This window comes from Hyperolius riggenbachi, chromosome 11, assembly GCF_040937935.1.
Source record: "Hyperolius riggenbachi isolate aHypRig1 chromosome 11, aHypRig1.pri, whole genome shotgun sequence".
Lineage (NCBI taxonomy): Eukaryota > Metazoa > Chordata > Amphibia > Anura > Hyperoliidae > Hyperolius > Hyperolius riggenbachi.
Genome location: NC_090656.1, coordinates 167,483,396 through 167,502,357, shown reverse-complemented (window position 1 = coordinate 167,502,357; position 18,962 = coordinate 167,483,396).

Below are 18,962 nucleotides of genomic sequence, written 5' to 3'. Positions count from 1 at the left end.
AAACTCATCTTCACTTGTGATGCACATTATACAATTCTTAGCAACCAGTATTATTATTATTATTATTATTTATTAGATTTATATAGCGCCAACATATTACGCAGCGCTGTACAGTATTGAAAAGTCAAACTATAAAACTCATAAAGTTGTAGAAAATGTGGAACCATAGAACCTTTATAACAAATAGATTTGCATTATCATATTTAAAGTCGCCATGGGAGGAGTATAAAGACAGCTGGATAGATAATTTGCTTAAAACTAGGATATTTTACCTCATAGCTAAAACTTACCAAAAGCTGTTATAACAAGTCTAAGTCATGAAAACAATAGACATTTTTGTAGATTTTTTTTTCTTAAATCTGTTAATTGTATCTGCACTATAAAGTTTACTGAAGCAAGGGGATAAATGCAGTGGCACACAGTACTCATGAAGTTGCTAACAGATGGCAATAATTCAACAATGTGTGATTAATTTTATGTAAAGGGTAAAGAAACAAAATGAGCTGATTATGCAAATCATTGTGCTGCAGCATGGACTAGCCAATAATTATTTTGCTAACCATAAATGCACCACTGGTACTTTGCCTAATCCTCCAGGATATTTAGCATGCACTGATAATGCCAATTACCAAGTAAATACTATAGCACAAATTAACCAATTAATAGTATTTCTGTCCCTTATAGCTGAGGTAATTTATGCAGACAGCATTCTGCCATAAGCAGCTTTTATAACTGTCATCACTCAAAATTCTGATAGTATGTAAGGTCAATGTGTGCTTTGTTTTTCAGGGGCATGAAGTAATGAGTTGAATATTCTCTGAGCAGACATACTGTTTCATGGGAGTTCCTTCTTGCCCATGTATAAGAAGGCAGATTTATATTTAACATTTTTTGGGAGCCTTTTAGTCCCTTACAAAAAAACAAAAACAAATGCCCCTGGGGGGGTACCTACTTCAAGATGGGGAAGCCTCTGGATCCTAATGAGGCTTCCCCTGTCCTCTTCACCCTCCGGCTTCCAGCGCTGGATCACCAAGGCTTAGGAGGCCTGTTAAAGCCTTATTAGGCTTCAGAGGATTCTTGCACCTGAGGTAAGTATCCCCCAGAGGTTTTTTTTAAACAGATTTTCTTGAAGAGCTGCAGCCACTAAGGGTGCACTTAGTAGGCCTCTATGCAGCTCTGGGGAGTCATGGACAAGGACTCCCTATTGCATAGATATTGGTCCTAGACAGATTTCAAAACCTTTGATGTTGTAACCAGTACACTGTCTACACAAAAGAATTAGAAGACTTTTAGCTGATGCTGCTTTGAAGGTTGGGTGGTTGGTTGGTTGGTTGAGTGGTTGCCTGTTCCAATTTAAAATGGAGAGTCCGTTGTTAACTAATTACTTTATGAGTAAGCACTGAAGAGTGTGAAATGTGCTAGGGCTTGTTGTTCCTAACTGTAATGCTTTAAATATTAATAAATCTCTGAGTCGGCATTGTTAGCATGCAAATCAATTGCTTTTGTCTGCTGACCTTTCAATCCTCTATTAGTTCTTTACCTTATACATGAAAGAAGTTTTGAATCAGTAAAATACGATTTATTGGCTAACTTAGAAGAAAAAGGAGTAAGCATTCGGCAATGAAGCCTTCCTCAGACTCAATTCCTGTACACTGACAACATGCAGAACACACAGCTTACATACACTGGACATTAAAAGGAGAAACATTTTGCAAACATCAATCAATGCCATTGGATGCCTTAATTACAACATCAAGAGGGTCTTCACAGGGATGCTAGCTAATTTATGACAAATAATTAAGACCATTTGTTTGCTTAAAAAAATCACATACCACAGACTCGGTGTGATGAGGAGAAATCGTAAAAACATTCATTTTGTTCTCTAGATGTGTCAGTTCAAAAATGATCATAAACAGTTTAAAAGAAGGAGGTATAGGTGGACTTACCTTCTCCAATGAACTTGCAGAGAAAGAAAAAGAAGCACAGAGAGCCCAAAATAGTGTAGTAAGTTCAAAAACCTATTGATAGTAGTAAGGTGTACAAGAGTTTATACTCACAGACGTAGGTTACCACAAAGGCAACCACTGTATAGGCAGGTGGGGATGTTATGACCTGACTCCACTCAGGTTAAGAAGTCGCTCTCTGTAGATAGGAAACAAGGGATAACACCCCTCCACCAGGGGTGGACTTGGCAATAGAAGGGAAGCTTGAACAGAAGCACCAGAATAGAGTAAAAACACTTAAAAACTGGTTAAAGCGGGTGGCAGTGGGGGGCTTACCTCCTCAACAAGTAAAACACAGACTGTGTTGATTAAAGTTCAACAAAGATAACATTTATTTTTCAAGTACTCCACAGTGCAATGCATTTCCCAGATTCTATCCCGCTTCATCACGCAATCAAAGGAGTAGACTAGAACAAAACCAGAGAAAGTAGGTTAAGCATCTGTACATAGTTTTATCATAGACTGACAGCAATTTGCATAAAAGAGAAACCAGTGAGGTAGAAGGCACATGAGCATTTTAAGTGGCTCATTAGCCCTGAGGTAATGGACATATAAATGGAACATGATATTTACAGAAGGGACAAGTCATGATGAATTTGTGAACGTAGACAGGAGTGTAACACATATAGGATTAAGGTTGGTGCTGAACAGTGTTGCTTGCAAATCATTTTCGCATCGAACATGCTATTCATGATTTGAGAAAATCTCTGGAAAAAAAATCAATCAATCAATCAATAAATAAATTGCTTGAGAATTTGCATTATTGCGCCTAACATGGGAAAAAAAAACGACTTTATACCTTTAAAAAAAAATCGACATTTTGAAAAGTAGAAAAATTATATATTTATTGCGACCATATTTATTGAGAAAACATCAGCGAAAAATCGCTTGTATATTTGCATTTCTGCGCCTAACAGGAAATTTTGAAAAAATGACTTTATACCTCAACTGTGAAAAATCGACATTTTGAAGTGCAAAAATACAATATTTTTACTGCGACCATATTTATCAAGAAGACATCTGCATAAAAATCGCTTGTATATTTGCGTTTCTGCGCCTAACACGAAAACACAAAAAAATGACTTTATACTTCAAAAATGCGAAAAAAAAAATCTACATTTTAAAATGCGAAAATCATAGAAAAACATTTTTACCACAAAAATTCATGATAACCGCAAAAAATTTACAAAATTTGTTTTGGTGCATCTTTGTTCGAAAAATTGAATTTTACTGTATCTTCATGAAAAATATTGCGAAAAGAATCTCAGCACCCTCGTTAATTGCGGGTGCAGAAGTGCCTATAAAGAAGGGCATAAAACCTGAAGTAAAACTTAAATAGGCATTGGTTGAGGTAAAATTGTGTTAAAGTGTAAAAGCCTACGGATAAGTATAAGGAGGTAACATTAGAATGCAGGGAAACAGGCAAATGAACAAAAGTATTAGTATTAGTCTTACCTAGTACAAGTCTGGATCCAAGTCAAACACCTCTGTGAGAGTGTTAACACAAAAGCTCTGTTCTTATACTGGAGGGGGATCTGGCTGGCCAATAGGAAGTGGGAGGGATAAGGAAAGTGGGAGGAGTCAGGAGGAAGTGGGAGGGGAAGAGAGAGAGTGAATGTGACACAGGGTTTTGTGTGTTTACTCAGGGAAGCCATCTAGCGGTGAAAGTATAAAAGAACATTGTAAAAATAAAACATAAAAAGGCACTTCAATCTGGGCAGGTAATGATGGAAATGTAATGCAGGATAAAAAAAAAATTATGACATTCTGCTTAGAGAAGATATGCTGGATAGACATTAAGCAATCACAAAAATATTAAAAATGCCATATGCATTGGAAAGTATTAAAAAACTTAATATAAATGAATAAAATCAATGAAAAAGAGGGTATAATAATAATAATAATAATAATTGTTATTATTATTATTATTATTATGAAGTACAAAAATAATGATAGTAATGATAGTATGGAACTGTACATTTTAATAAAGTTTTTCTAATTGTTCATTTAGATCACCAGGAACTAGGGATTTGAGAATTCTGACCCAATAAATCTCTCTTGATTTTAGAGCTTCAAAAGCGTCGGTGTGTGCAGAGTTGATGGTTTTGATTAGTGTGATACGGAACAGGTGGGGATTACTTGTACTGAACCAAAGTGACGTGAGAGATTGTGAAAGGGGTCGTTTTTTTTAAAGAATATTTCTTTTATGTTGTCCCACCCTGCTGCGTACAGCTTGTGTTGTGCATATACATATTGTTGTACATATTGGAGCTTGCAAGGGCATGAAATAACATCGATTACATAACTTGAGGTGCATGTGATGGTATCTTTAATGGGGGGAGGCATGTGGGGGAGCAGGCACACAAAGGCAGGGAATCACTGGCGCGGCGGCGGGTCGGCAGTTCATATTGGCGGTAAGTCAGGGATTCCCTGCCTTTGCAGTATAAGCAGGGATAAAAAAAATAGGAAGAAAAAGTGCGTCTTATATGGCAGAAAATACAGTAACTATATGACATTGTTATATATACAGTACAAATACAGTACAACTATATATATGCACGGATGCATGTGCACATAAAAATACATAAAACAGACACATTCGCACATAACCAATTTTGTGGTTGCAAACAAGTCTACAGTGTAAGCAAATAAAGTGGAACCTTGGTTTGCTAGCATTATTTGTTTTGGAAACAGGATTGTAATCCAAAGCATTCTTATATCAAAGAAAATTTCCCCATAAGAATGAATGGAAACCTAGTTGATTTGTGCCACAATCCCAAAACAGTTATAGCAAAATAGTATAAAATAAAAATGTAAATAAGACTTTCACTACAACTAACAGAGTCATTGCCCACCCCAACCTTTTTTTTTTGGCTTTAACAATGACAGTTACTTTTGAGGATTTCATGGAAATGTGACTTTGCACAATCTCTACTCTGAAATTAAGTACAATTAAGTACAATTCTGAAGCGCCAAAGGGAGAAGAACTATTGGCTCTTTTGTGATGACTAGAGAAGGCCCGAACGGTTCGACCGTGAACTTCGGTTGTTCGCGTTTGCAAACGAATGCAAACTTTATGGTGGTTCGACCCGCCTCCTATACTACATAATTAGGGTCAACTTTGACCCTATACATCACAGTCAGCAGGCACAGGGTAGCCAATCAGGCTACACTCCCTCCTGGAGCCCCACCCTACCTTATAAATAGCAGGCAGCATCAGGCATTTCACTCACTCGTGTGGCTGCAATAATTAGAGAAGGGAGAGGCGCTGCAGAGACATTAGGGAAAGCATAGCTGGGCTTGTTAGGTTGCTCTTTCTTGCTGATCCTTATTGCTAATCCTTATTAGCTAAGCACTCCTCATCCTCAACAGCTCTTTTGAGAGCTAATGTTGCTCTTGTGATCTATTTTTTTTTTTGTGTGTGTGTCCCACAGACACTTGTGTTGCATATACAGCCCTGTCAGTCAGTCTTAGCTGCAGGACCTTGGCCCCTTAGTAATTCCTACTGTTTCCTACTGTGCCACTGCCAGGTCCAGCACATTCAGTGACTACCTGTGTGTGTGACAGGCAGCTGCACATTTGTAATACCCATTACTAAATATATCTACCTGTTGTTCAGTGCACCCACCTACCTACGTGAGTGCACGCAGTGTGATATTTAATACCACCAGTCACTATACCTGTTCACGGTACCTGTGTGTGTGTGTGACAGGCAGATACACATTTGTAATACCCATCACTGCATATACCTACCTGCTGTTCAGTGCACCCACCTAACTATGTGAGCGCACGCAGTGTGATATTTAATACCACCAGTCACTGCACCTGTTCACGGTACCTGTATGTGTGTGTGACAGGCAGCTGCACATTTGTAATACCAATCACTGCATACCCACATGTTGTTGTTCAGTGCACCTACCTACCTACGTAGCCGCACGCAGTGTCACTGCACCTGTTCACGGTACCTGTGTGTGTGACAGCTGCAAATTTGTAATACCAGTTATTGCATAATTGTTCACAGTACCTGTGTGACCGCACGCTGTGTAATATACCACTCCGTGCATACCTGTTAAATGAAGCTGTGTAACAGCTGCACATTGTATTGTAATATCTGTCACTGCATACCTTTCACTGCACCTGTGTGACTGTTCATTGTATTAGTCAAGTCAGTGCATACCTTTCACTTCATCCCTCCCCGATATGGACAAAACAGGCAGATGCAGAGGCAGACCCAGATGAAGGCCACCCAGCAGGTCTGTTCGAGGTCGTGCTGATGTGATTTTGTGCGGCCCTGGAGCAAAGTACAGTGCTCAGAAGAAGGCACGTCCCATCAACTCCCAAGATTGTCAAGACGTGGTTGACGATTTAACACAGAACACCTCATCTTCCGCAGCCACCAGCACTACTACAAGCACCACATCCGCTGCATTTGACACTTCGCAGGAGTTATTTGGTGGAGAATTAACTGATTCACAGCCACTACTGTTACAACAAGATGAAGGCGTTAAGCAAGTTACACCACCTCATATGTCTGAGTTAGGCAACACTATGGACGTAAGGTGTGAGGAGGAGGATGATGAAGTACCTGCTGCTGTTGGAGCAGTTTATGAGGTGTCTGAGGCAAGCGAAGCTGGGGAGGATGATTATGATGATTACGATGATATGGATGCCACGTGGGATCCTAAGAGACAAGATGACCAAGGGGACAGTTCAGAGGGGGAGTCAGAGAGGAGTAGGAGGAGACGAGTTTCTGAAAGAAGCAGGGAGAGCTTGTCATCAGAAACAGCTGGTGGCAGTGTCCGGCGCCATGTATCGCCATGTATGTACAGCCAGCAAACATGCCCTTCAACGTCAGCTGCTGATGCCACCATAGTGCCATCACCCCAGGGGAGCTCAGCGGTTTGGAAATTTTTTAGTGTGTCTGCCTTAGATCAGAGCAATGCCATCTGTTCTTTCTGCCTCCAAAAATTGAGCCGTGGAAAGGCCAACAGCTGCATAGGGACAACTGCCTTACGAAGGCACATGGAGAAAAGGCACAAACTGCAATGGGAAGAGCACCAGAGGAAAAGCAGCACACACAAGAAAAGCCACCCTCCTTCTCCTCTTCCTCCTTCAGGTGCATCATCTTCAACCTCTTTCTACCTTGCACCTTCACAATTACAGCCACAGCCACGCATGGAATGCGTGACCCACAGCCTGCTGCTCCATCTGCCACTATTACCACCAGCCACACCACTCAACCCCAGGCCCCAACCACCACTGGGAGAAAATCAGCAGCATGCAATTCTGGGCAACATAAGGGGCAGGGCAAATTTCAATCCCCAATATGGCAGTTTTTTCATCTGCCCTCACTTGAAAGCAAGTTTGTGACTTGTAATGTGTGCCATGTGCAGATGAGCAGAGGGTCTAATCCCTCCAACTATGGCACCTCCAGCTTCATCAACCATCTGGCCAATAAACACAAACCGGAGCACAAGGAATTCAAGAGGCTGAAGGAAGCTGGCGCTGGCCCTTGCAGTGGTCAGAGCACCATAACCCACTTTGCCACTCCTGCCGACATTGAGGCCTGTTCAGGCAGCCAGTCCTCCCCAGTGGTCTCCTCTGCTCCCTCCCATGCAAGCCAAAAACACCACCCCCACCACCACCAGACCCTGCTGAGCGAGTCCTTCGTGGTCAGGGCTCAGCCTCCCGGCAGCCGTCGCATACGCCTGAACGGCCTGCTTGCACAGGCCATGTTCTGGGAGGACATGGCCCGTGCAAGCAGGCCGTTCAGGTGTGGGAGCTCCTCCTGTACTCGTTTGTGCAGGAGGGGAGCCAGATGCGTGCACTCCTGCAGTGCGTAGTGCCGGATTGGCCAATCCCCAGCCAGGCACTACTTCACACGCATGGCCATCCCAGCACTTCACCAGTTTGTGAAGGCCAACGTGGAGCGTGGGTGAGCGGGTCCATGTGACCATGGACTCCTGGAGCAGCAGGTTCGGGACAGGCCGCTTTCTGTCCTTCACGGCGCACTGGGTCAGTTTGGTGGAAGGGGGTGAGGAGGGGACAGCAGGATCATCATCTCAGTGGGTGGTGCCACCCCACAGCAGGGTCAGCGGAAGTGCAGCAGGTTCCAGCTCTGATTCGGTTCCATCCTCCGGCAAACCCGTGAAGGCCCGCCACTGCCAAGTGCTGCTGCAGATGGTCACCCTGGGGAAGAACAAACTTACGGCAGACCATGTCCTGGCCAAATTTCGAGAGCAGGAGAGGAGTTGGCTGACCCCCAGAGGCCTGAAAGTCGGAGAGGTGGTGGTCGACAATGGGGCAAACCTGGTTGCTGCCATTCACCGGGGAAACCTCACCCACATCCCCTGTCTGACCCACGTCCTGAACCTGGTGGTGCAGAAATTCCTGTGCACCTACCAGGGGATGGACACTCTTTTGGGAGGGGCAAGGAAAACCGTAGGTCATTTTCACCACTCGGGTGGTGCCACAGCATCCCTGGAAGCTGTTCAGCTGGAGCTGAACCTCCCACAGCACCGGCTCATTATAGACGTCCCAACATGCTGGAATTCCACCCTGGCAATGTTGGAACGTCTGGTTGAACAGAGGCGGGCTGTCAACCACTACTTGGCCAAAGCCACCATGGAGGCCAATTTGTCCGGGACTGGCACCACCCACCTCCCGGACATCATCCGCCCTGCTGAGTGGGGAAAAATGCAGCTGGTGTGCTTGGTGCTGGCAGCCTTCCTGGAGGCCACCAACATGGTCAGCCGGGACCATGCGTCGCTGTGTGAGTGGGTGACCATGGTGTGCATGCTGGACAAGGCCCTCGATGCTCTGCTGGAAGTGGGAGAGGCAGCCTTGATCCAGCAGGAGCAGCAGCAGCAACCTTCACAGTCCACCTCTGTGCGGCAGGAGGAGGAGGCTGAGGACTTGGAGGAGTTGGAGGTCCCTGACCTTGAAGAGGAGGGGGCACAGCGGAGTGCAGCTGCACTGAGGCGCTACTCCTGCTACTGCTGAAATTCTGTTTGTCCTCACGTTTATTGCCTGATTAAGCGGGCGTTGCCTGCGAAACGCGTTGCATTTTTGGGGTACTATATAATAATTGTAATTACTATTATACAGTCTTTCGTGTCTGCTTTATGGAGGTAAGTCCACCGCTTCCTCCAAGCAAATTTTAAAGATTTTATCCACTTTTACCCTGCTGGCGCCTCTGTTCCCCGTTTGCTGTACCGTGTCCACCCCTGGTGGAGCGGTGATCTACCCCTTTTCTGATCTACAGAGAGCAACTTCTTAATCCTGAGTGAGGACAGGTCTAATCTCCTCACCTGCCTATACAGTGGTTGCCTTTGTGGTAACCCACGTTTGTGAGTATACTCTTCTCACTAATTATCTTTACTAATTTTATGCTGAACATACTACACTATATTGGGCTCTCGGTTTCTCTAACCTTATTCCTTCATGAGTTATTTACAAGTTTCTGACCAGTTATAAAATGTGTTTAATGTGCTGCCCATTGTTTTGGATTGTCAATGCAACCCTTCTCTTCCACTCTTCACACACTGATAGCAGCACCACAGGAGAAATGCTAGCACAGGCTTCCAGTATCCGTACGGGCTAAGTAAGAGCCTCCATTACCGAATGAGGGCCTTTGATGACCTATGTGATAGCACCACAAGGGTGAAAAGCGATATCAGCCAGTAGGTCCTAAACAGTTTAGCACCCACAGAAGTAACAATTCTTTGCTGTACTTTTATCTGCAAGTGTGATTAAAGCCTATATGCTTTTATTCAACACTGAGGGAGTCCCTGTTTTATCTTTTGTCTCCACATACGCTCTGAGGATATTGAAGCCTATAGACTTGCTTACAAGAGACAAAGGGGACATCCTGAGAACCGTGGATGGATATTTAAAATGGACCTGTACTCTTGAACAGGATAGAAGGAAGACAAAGAGAAATGCAACCTGAATGTATTTAGAGAGTTTAGCCTGTCTAATTCTCCCTCAGCTGTGTCTAATCACAAGTTGTAATTTGATCTCTCCCCTGTGTCAGCTGACTGCCACAGCAGATTAGCTCATTTGAAAGCCCAGTGTGTTAACAATGTTTTTTCTTTGAAGGCTATTATGCCTTTGCATATCTTTTTAGAGCAGAGAGGGAGTTCTGAGTTTAGGTCCGCATTAAGATCTATTGCTGGAAGCACTAGCACAACAGACTGTATCTATTGGATTGGAGGAGGAAAATCCACCTTTATCGTCTTCTTAAACTGTTTTTAAAAATTATATACCATTTTGGCACCTCTGGATTGTCTAAATGTTTTGTAGTGTTGAGCGGAAAAATCCTCTAATGTGCAAAGTCCACTGAACAAGAATGTGGAGGAGGAGCTAGCAAATTTCAGTCCACCAGGTATAGATTAAATAGCTGGTAGCTGTATTAAATAATCAGTTGTCAGCTAATTGACTAACAGCTTGATCATTTGTTAGATTGCTTCTATCACCAAGGTCACTGAAGGTTGTCTTGTCAGGAGAATTTTCTGCCCATCACTAATGATTGTGTATATATAAATATTTTTTTCCCCTTTGTTTAAACCACAGCCTTTTCCATCACATCAAATGACTAAGCAAGGCTAAGATATCTCAGAGCAATTCAGAGGAGCTTACACACTCAGCCATATGTTTCAAATTCTCTGCAATTTAATGAACACACCTGGGACGGAGCATGAAGCACAAATTATTAGGTTCAATAAAAAGTTAAGAGATGATTCAAGTGATTTGACAAAGCCAGATAATAGCAAAAAAAAAGGAAAATTGCTGAATCAGCTTTGATAGTAAATCCACAAAAAACTGTCTACAGCAATTCACTGATGTCTGTTGCTGCTGCTAATAGAAAGAAATCGCATGGCTCCTAGAAATTATTATTACTCTCTTTATGGCACTAATTGGCTTAATGATAAGTTAATGTGGACTCCAGCAAACATTAAGAATGGGATTATTCAGAAATGTGTTATGAGCACAAGTCAATTAAAAAAAGTAATGAGGTACAATAAGAGCCTGGGTACTGCTGAATTCTACTTTGGCAAAGCTGTACTGACTGAAGTACCATTTAATTAATATGGTAAAACATGGGATTGATTTATAAGGTTAGAGAGCAGTGTAAAACAGTTGAACACACTGTATAATAGGTCCAACAAGTCTGTATATAATCTTTTTTAAAAAAGCACCTACTATTAGATGGCGAAAGTTTGTTGCTGGACCAGTCCCTCCCTGGGTCATGGAAGCATGAATAACCAAATGGTATATGAACTACAGATTGTGGTATTGGAGTCTATTCAACAGTATTGGAAACTTTTGGAACTCTATGATATGTCCTAACTGGTTAAACCACATATTGTTGCTTCATGTGCTGCTTAACCCCCTTGCTGTTCCAATTACTGCGGCAAGGGGGCAGCGCAGCACTTTTTAAATTTTTTTTTTTAAATCATGTAGCTAGCCTAGCGCTAGCTGCATGATAGCCGCTGACAAGCGGCACCCCCCTATCTACTTCGATCGCCGCCGGCGATCTGCACAAGCAGGAAATCCATGGTGACAGGGCGGGATGACGTCACCGACGTTATGGACGTCGGGGCATCAGAGGGAATCCCGATCCACCCCTTAGTGCTGCCTGGCACTGATTGGCCAGGCTGTGCAAGGGGTCGGGGGGCGACGGGTAGCAGCGAATCCGCGGCGATCGACTTATGCACGCAGCTAGCTAGCAAAAAAAATTGTGCAAATCGGCCCAGCGGGGCCTGAGCAATCCTCCTGCGCAGGTTACCCCGAGCTCAGCTCGGGATAACCTGCAAGGAGGTTAAAAAAAAACAAAAACAAAAAAAACCTAAAAACTAATATTGATATAGCCACTGCAAAACACTAAGATGACAAAATCAGTTAGCCCTTTGCACACTCTGTACAGAATGCGTGTATGCTTGTACAAAGCATGTGATAACTGATAAGGCCAGAGTTAGGACACACAAACATTCTGGGGAGCCTCTGCATGGCGTATGTGACTATGCAAGAGAATGTATTATTTTCTCACAAAGACCTCGGCTTTTAACTTAGCTGTAGAGATAGCATTGGTTCCTGAATTACTGAGTTGCATGAAAGCATTTGCATGTGAGTGTACAAAGGTATTAAAATCAGCTTTATCCACCAAGTACAACAATTGTGTTATCTACAATAATTTGTGGTTCATGTGGCATTGGCAGCAGTATATATGACAGATATTGCATTGACAATTATCAAGGATACATTGAGACAAGCAAAAGAGGCATACATTTAGATCATGGGAAACATGCACTGAGAACTTGAAACCGACTAAGGTGTAGGAGCAGTAGTGCACTGCTTGGAAGGTCAGAGTGGGCAGCTAGGGAATTCTGCTGTCTAAGGGACTAGAGTGCCCCAGGGGGCCAGACCAGGCAGGGAAGACTGGAGCTCAGCAGGAGGACTGCTTTGGAGAAGAAAGCTCTCCAGCACCTAGTGATTCTGCAGGGATGGTTCTGCAGTGGCGTCTTAAGGGGCAGGGTTCAAAGATGCAACTGCCTTGATGGAAGGGGTTGTGCAAAATCCTGGTGGCCCTCATCTTCATTCTAGAAGTGTGGAGGAGCTCCAGGGGTGGCAGGGGCGATCTGATAATCTTTTCTGCTGTACTTATTATTCTTTAGAGCTTCTAGATGTTGCTAGTGGTTGAATACCAGATCATGATGGAGGTGCAGAGGATAAATTCTATGGTAGGAGTCTAAAAGCTGGTCAGCAGGTCTTGTGGCATTCAAAATTTTCATTTAGTGCAGGAAGAATAACCTCTGCTGTGCTTTGTTCTGAATTTTGGTGGTGTTTTGCCCCATCCTAAGTTGCTAGTTATGGTTGTGCCAAGGAACCAGACACATGGTACCCTGGAGACTTCAGTCTCACCAATGAAGATCGGGTAGGGTGTGGGATGGTGTACAGTCCACAATCAATTCAATAGTTATTACCACTTTTAGGATGAGTTTGTTGTCCTTGCACCAGTGTGCAAATTCTCTCAATCTCATCTTGGTAAGCATGCTATCAATTGCTGAGGCCAATGATAGTTGTGTCATCTGCAAATTAAATTACCTTAATGGAATCAGCAGATAAATACAGACAGTTGTTGGTGTACAGGGAGAACAGGAGCGGGGACAGTGCACACCCTTGAGGTGAACCTATGTTAGTGGTTGTCTCCCAAAAGGAGCAATTACTAAGTTTGACCTGTTGTGTTCTGTTGGTGAGGAAGTCCTTGACCCATGCACATAGAGTGGAGTCAACTCCAAGTTGTCCAAGGTTTTCAAGCAGGATATCAGGACAGATGGTGTTGAAGACAGAGCTAAAGTCCAGCAACAGAATCCTGGTGTAGGAGTCAGGTCTTTCAAGGTGTTCCGTGATGTATACCAGACTGATGTTGATGGAATTCTCTAAAGACCTGTTAGCCCTGTATGTGAATTGGTGTGGGTCAAGGAGGGTGTTAGTGGAGCGCTTCAAGTCGGCATGAACCAATCATTTAAAGATCTTCACAACGGTTGGAGTTAGGAGTAGGGGTCTCAAATTGTTGTGTTCTGTGTAACACTCTTTGGGAACTGGGATAATTGTGGACCTTTTAAGGCAGGAGGGAACTTTGTTCTCTGTTTAGGGTATATGGAGGTGAGGGCAAGAGCTAACTGGTATGCAATGGTTATCAGGCAGATCGATGACATGCATTGTGGTTTGAGGTTTTCCTGGGGTTGTGGAGGACTGGTGATAGGGAACTGGGGCCCATCATGGGGGATTAAGAAGAGGATATTCCTTTGGTGTGGACACTAGGACCCCGAGCTGCTTGGACTGATGCTCAAATGTACAGTAAAACTCATTTAGCTCTTTGGCCAGTTTGATGTTTGTGGACGCATGATGGGGGGGGGGGGGGTTGAGGTTGTGGCTGTCCTAAGGCATTTCCATACCTCCTGTGGGTTGATGGATTGGTGGCTTATTTTGTTGGCCACACCCCCTTTGGCTCTTACCTTATATAAATGATTTACTGTAAATGTCCTAACTTGAGGGGATGAGCTTGGATTCTGGTTTTATTTTTAAATATTCTTTATTTTTGAGAAATAAGCATTACAAATATAGAAACATGTACAAAACCGTATATTAAAAGATACAGCAAAAACATTACTAATGATAGGAGTGGGGAGAGAACAGCCGGGCGTCCAGTGAACATAATAGCAAGTAATAAAGTGCTCCACATCTAAAATATAGAATCCAGGAGTCTCCCCTTTTACCCCACAGTCATCTAAGGATCTAAAGAAGATTTGGGAGAATGTCACATCTCTTGCCTTTATCAATAGGACATAATCATATACATTATAATCCAAGTAACGGCTTATGTTAAGTGCAGTATGATCCTTTATTCAGAGGTGAGGCTATAGTTCTGTTCACGGAGAGATTAATTACTAAAGGATAAGGAGAAAAAGGGGAAAGGAAAAACGAAGGAAAGGAAAGAGAGGAAGGAAAAGGCAGAAAGAAGAGTAAATCCCCAGAGAGCGAACTCCGTGGGGATCAAGAAGAGAGAGAGAAAGAGCAATATCGAAGGACCCGCACCGACCCGACCCAGGTGACCTCGTGTTGTCTAAGATGTTCGTACAAATTTACCTAAGGATTCAAAATGTCCCTATCGCGAAGGGATTGGGGTACGGCTCATGGGTCTAGGGGAATCTGTTTGTAATCATCTGACTCTAAGAACATATTCCAGTGAATCCAGGTTTGAGAAAAGACCTCATCTCTATCATATAGGGTATGAGTCATGAATTCTATCCAATAAATATACTTTATTTCATTAACCCATTCTCTTACTGTTGGTACATTTCTGGATTTCCAGTGTCTGGCGATGAGTACTCTCGCTGCTTTAATCAGATGGCGGGACAAGGAGCGCTTACATTTTTTGATAGGTTTTGGAGTATTATATAGTAGGTAATATGAGGAATCTTCTACTGGATCACCATCAGTTAAAATTTTTATATATGTTTGAATCTGTTTCCAAAATGGTTGTAAAGATTCACAGTTCCAAAAGATGTGAAGCAAAGTCCCTGACTCCCCTCATCTTTCCCACATATCCAACAGTTAGAGCTAGTGTTAGGGTATATTTTATGGAGTCTGCTAGGGGTTAGATACCACCTGGCCAGAATCTTATAATTAGATTCCTTGATTTGAGATGTAAGGGAAGCCTTTTGATTAAGCATAAGTATCTTTTGCCAACGGTCATTTAGAAAAGAGCAGTTAGGATCGGATTCCCATTTGGATTTTAATTCTGTAGACCAAGTGGTATCAGTGATCAATAGCTGATAAATCAGGGAAAGAGTCTTTCTAGAGGTGCCTATGGAGAAACAGATATTGTCAAATGGGGTCATTGGCCTGGATAGCTGCTCTCTGTTTCCTAGTGATCTAAGAAAGTGAGTGAACTGATTATGACTCCACTCATCCAGAAATGGACATGATCGTACTATTCTCAGCTGAGAGATGGTATTCCAAGATTTATTATGAATAAGATCACGGCACCTAAGTATGTCCCCTAGTCTCCAGCATATATAGCTCCTAGATGAACATCCCATAGGAAATAATGGGTTGTCCAGCAAGGGTATTAGGGGAGATGGCCATGGGGAGATGTCTGATAGGTGACGTGTTCTTGATAGGGCATTAAGTGTGGAGTTCACTGAGACATATTCATTATGTATTTTATGTGATGACCATGGATAGATGCTTAACCCTGTACCAACGAGGTCCTGTTCTAACTGGACCCATTTTTTTTTGGTTTAGATTCCTGTGCCAATTGACCAGACGTGTCATAGATGCCGCAAAGTAATATTTCCTCATATCAGGTACGGCTAAACCTCTATTTTCCGTGCAGCATATCTTATGCGTGGGGGCTTACATTTCCAGATGAAAATTGCAAATAATTTTCTTAAGTGTTTAAAGTGTTCAGTAGGAAGAATGTTTGGTATGGCTTGATAGAGATATAACATTCTTGGTAGGATATTCATTTTTATAATATTAATTCTTCCCAGCCAGGAGAAGTATGGTTTGTCCCATCATTGCAAGTCAGAAGTCAAGGTTTGCGTCAGGGGGGCAAAATTAAGTTTATAGAAGTCCGTTAGGGAGGAGGGGATGCGGATTCCTAGATATGTGATAGCTTGAGGTGGCCAATGATAAGGGAAGTTATCTTTAAGTAGATTACACACGTTACTTGGTATAGAAATCCCCATAGCCTGGCATTTATCTGGGTTTATTTTGAAGTTCGAAACTTGTTGGTAAGCTTTTAATTCTAATTCCAGTGAGAGGAGGGAGATATGGGGATCTGTCAAATAAAACAGCAAGTCATCCGCGTAGGCTGCCAGCTTGTGCTCCGATGAAGGGAGTTGAGGGCCTTTAATGTCCACATTTTTGCGGATCCTACGCAAAAAGGGTTCCAAAGATAGAGCGGATATTAAAGGGGAAAGAGGGCAACCCTGTCTGCCATTAGCGATAGGAAAAGAGGCCGAGACCACACCATTAACCCGAACCTGCGCTATGGGGATAGAGTAGAGCGCCATGATCCCCCGCAACATGTTCCTACCCAGGACTATACGTTGGAGTGTGGCCTCCAGAAATTCCCAATCCACTCTATCAAATGCCTTTTCAGCGTCAGTGGAGCGATTTGTGTGCTCATTGTATAATATCTATCGTGCATATGGTGTTGTCTCTGGCCTCTCTGCCGGGTATGAACCCTGCTTGATCTGAGTGCACCAGGGAATCCATAAGAGGGGAGATCCTATTTGCCAAAATTTTGGCAAACAGTTTCAGGTCAGCATTAAGGAGGGAGATGGGGCGGTAGTTGGAGCACAAGGTGGCATACTTGCCCGGTTTAGGGATAACTGCTATGTGGGCAGCCAGCATATCGCTAGGTAACTGAAGAGGAGGTGTGTCTTCATTGGTCAGGGCATTAAAAAAAATGCTAAGCGAGGGATTAATATATCACCAAAAACTTTATAATATTCGAACGGGAGGCCGTCAGGGCCAGGGGCCTTGCCTATATTTGAAGATATTATGGCCAATCTAATCTCATCTTCAGTAATAGGGCTCTCTAAGTCTTGGGCAATTTGATCTGTCAGTTTGGCTAATTCAGCAGACTGTAAGTATGTCGCAATCAGTTGGGGTTTCAACTGGCTGGGAGAATTCCTCTTATCAGATGGGAGGTTATATAGGGAGTAGTAGTATTCTCTAAACACATTTGCAATAGATTCTGATTTTTTTTTTAATGCCCAACCGTTCTGAATGTGAGCTACATTTGTATGTGCGTACTTTTCTCGAAGGGCCCTAGATAACATCCTGCTGCACTTATTCCCATACAATGAGCGTTTACATTTGAGGGCAATGTGTTTTTCTTTGTGGAGAAGGAGCGATTTTAGCTTTTCTCTCTCTTGTTGAAACGTCTGTAGATCTGCGGGTGATAAAGTGTTCTTATGGCGGGATTCCAGAGCCCTGATATTTTGTAAGCTGCAGACAATATCTTCTTGTCTCTTTCTGTGCCTGATGCTAGCCTCCTGAATTATTTTTCCTCTGATAGTGCACTTATGTGCTTCCCAGAGGGATGCTAGAGAGATGTCCTCGGTGGAGTTTACTGAGAAGTATTCTTGGAGGGCACCAGATATAGAAAGTTTAAAGTCCCTGTCCTGCAATAGGGAAGTGTTCAGGCGCCAGTGTCTAGGCAAGAGGCGTTTAGGACGGATGCCAATCGTCACGTTGACCGGGGAATGGTCTGACAGGGTCATAACACCAATATCGGAGGAAATTCTCTCCGAGAGAAGGTTTTGGGATATAAAAATGTGGTCAATTCTGGTGTAGGTAGAATGTAGATTTGAAAAAAAGGTGTAATCCCGGTCTGTTGGATGTTGCAACCTCCATATATCTATCAACTGGCACTGAACTAATTCCCTTCTGCATCTAATAATCGCTCTATTGGTCAGGGAGCTCTTACCCGAGGAGCTATCCGTTGAGGGATCGAGGGTCATATTAAGATCTCCGCCAAGGATTATACTTCCATCTGAAAATTCATCCAGAGCATCGAGGGCCCTGACCAAGAAAGTCACCTGCCCACTATTAGGGGCATAATAAGTACCCAATGTGAGAGTGCAAGATAAATACAGGGAGTGCAGAATTATTAGGCAAATGAATATTATGACCACATCATCCTCTTTATGCATGGTATCTTACTCCAAGCTGTATAGGCTCGTAAGCCTACTTCCAATTAAGCATATTAGTTGATGTGCATCTCTGTAATGAGAAGGGGTGTGGTCTAATGACATCAACACCCTATATCAGGTGTGCATAATTGTTAGGCAACTTCCTTTCCTTTGGCAAAATGGGTCAAAAGAAGGACTTGACAGGCTCAGAAAAGTCAAAAATAGTGAGATATCTTGCAAAGGGATGCAGCACTCTTAAAATTGCAAAGCTTCTGAAGCGTGATCATCGAACAATCAAGCGTTTCATTCAAAATATTCAACAGGGTCGCAAGAAGCGTGTGGAAAAACCAAGGCGCAAAATAACTGCCCATGAACTGAGAAAAGTCAAGCGTGCAGCTGCCAAGATGCCACTTTCCACCAGTTTGGCCATATTTCAGAGCTGCAACAAGGTGTGAATACTCAGAGACATGGCCAAGGTAAGAAAGGCTGAAAGACGACCACCACTGAACAAGACACACAAGCTGAAACATCATGACTAGGCAAAGAAATATCTCAAGACTGATTTTTCTAAGCTTTTATGGACTGATGAATAGAGATGTATTCATCAGTCCATCTTTTGCGGAAGTTCGATTCACCCCATAATGCACTAAGAGGGTCAACTTTGAACCCTCGGCATCACAGTCAGCAGGCACATTGTAGCCATTCAGGCTACAGTAAGCCCTGGAGCCCCCCCCCCCCCTTATAT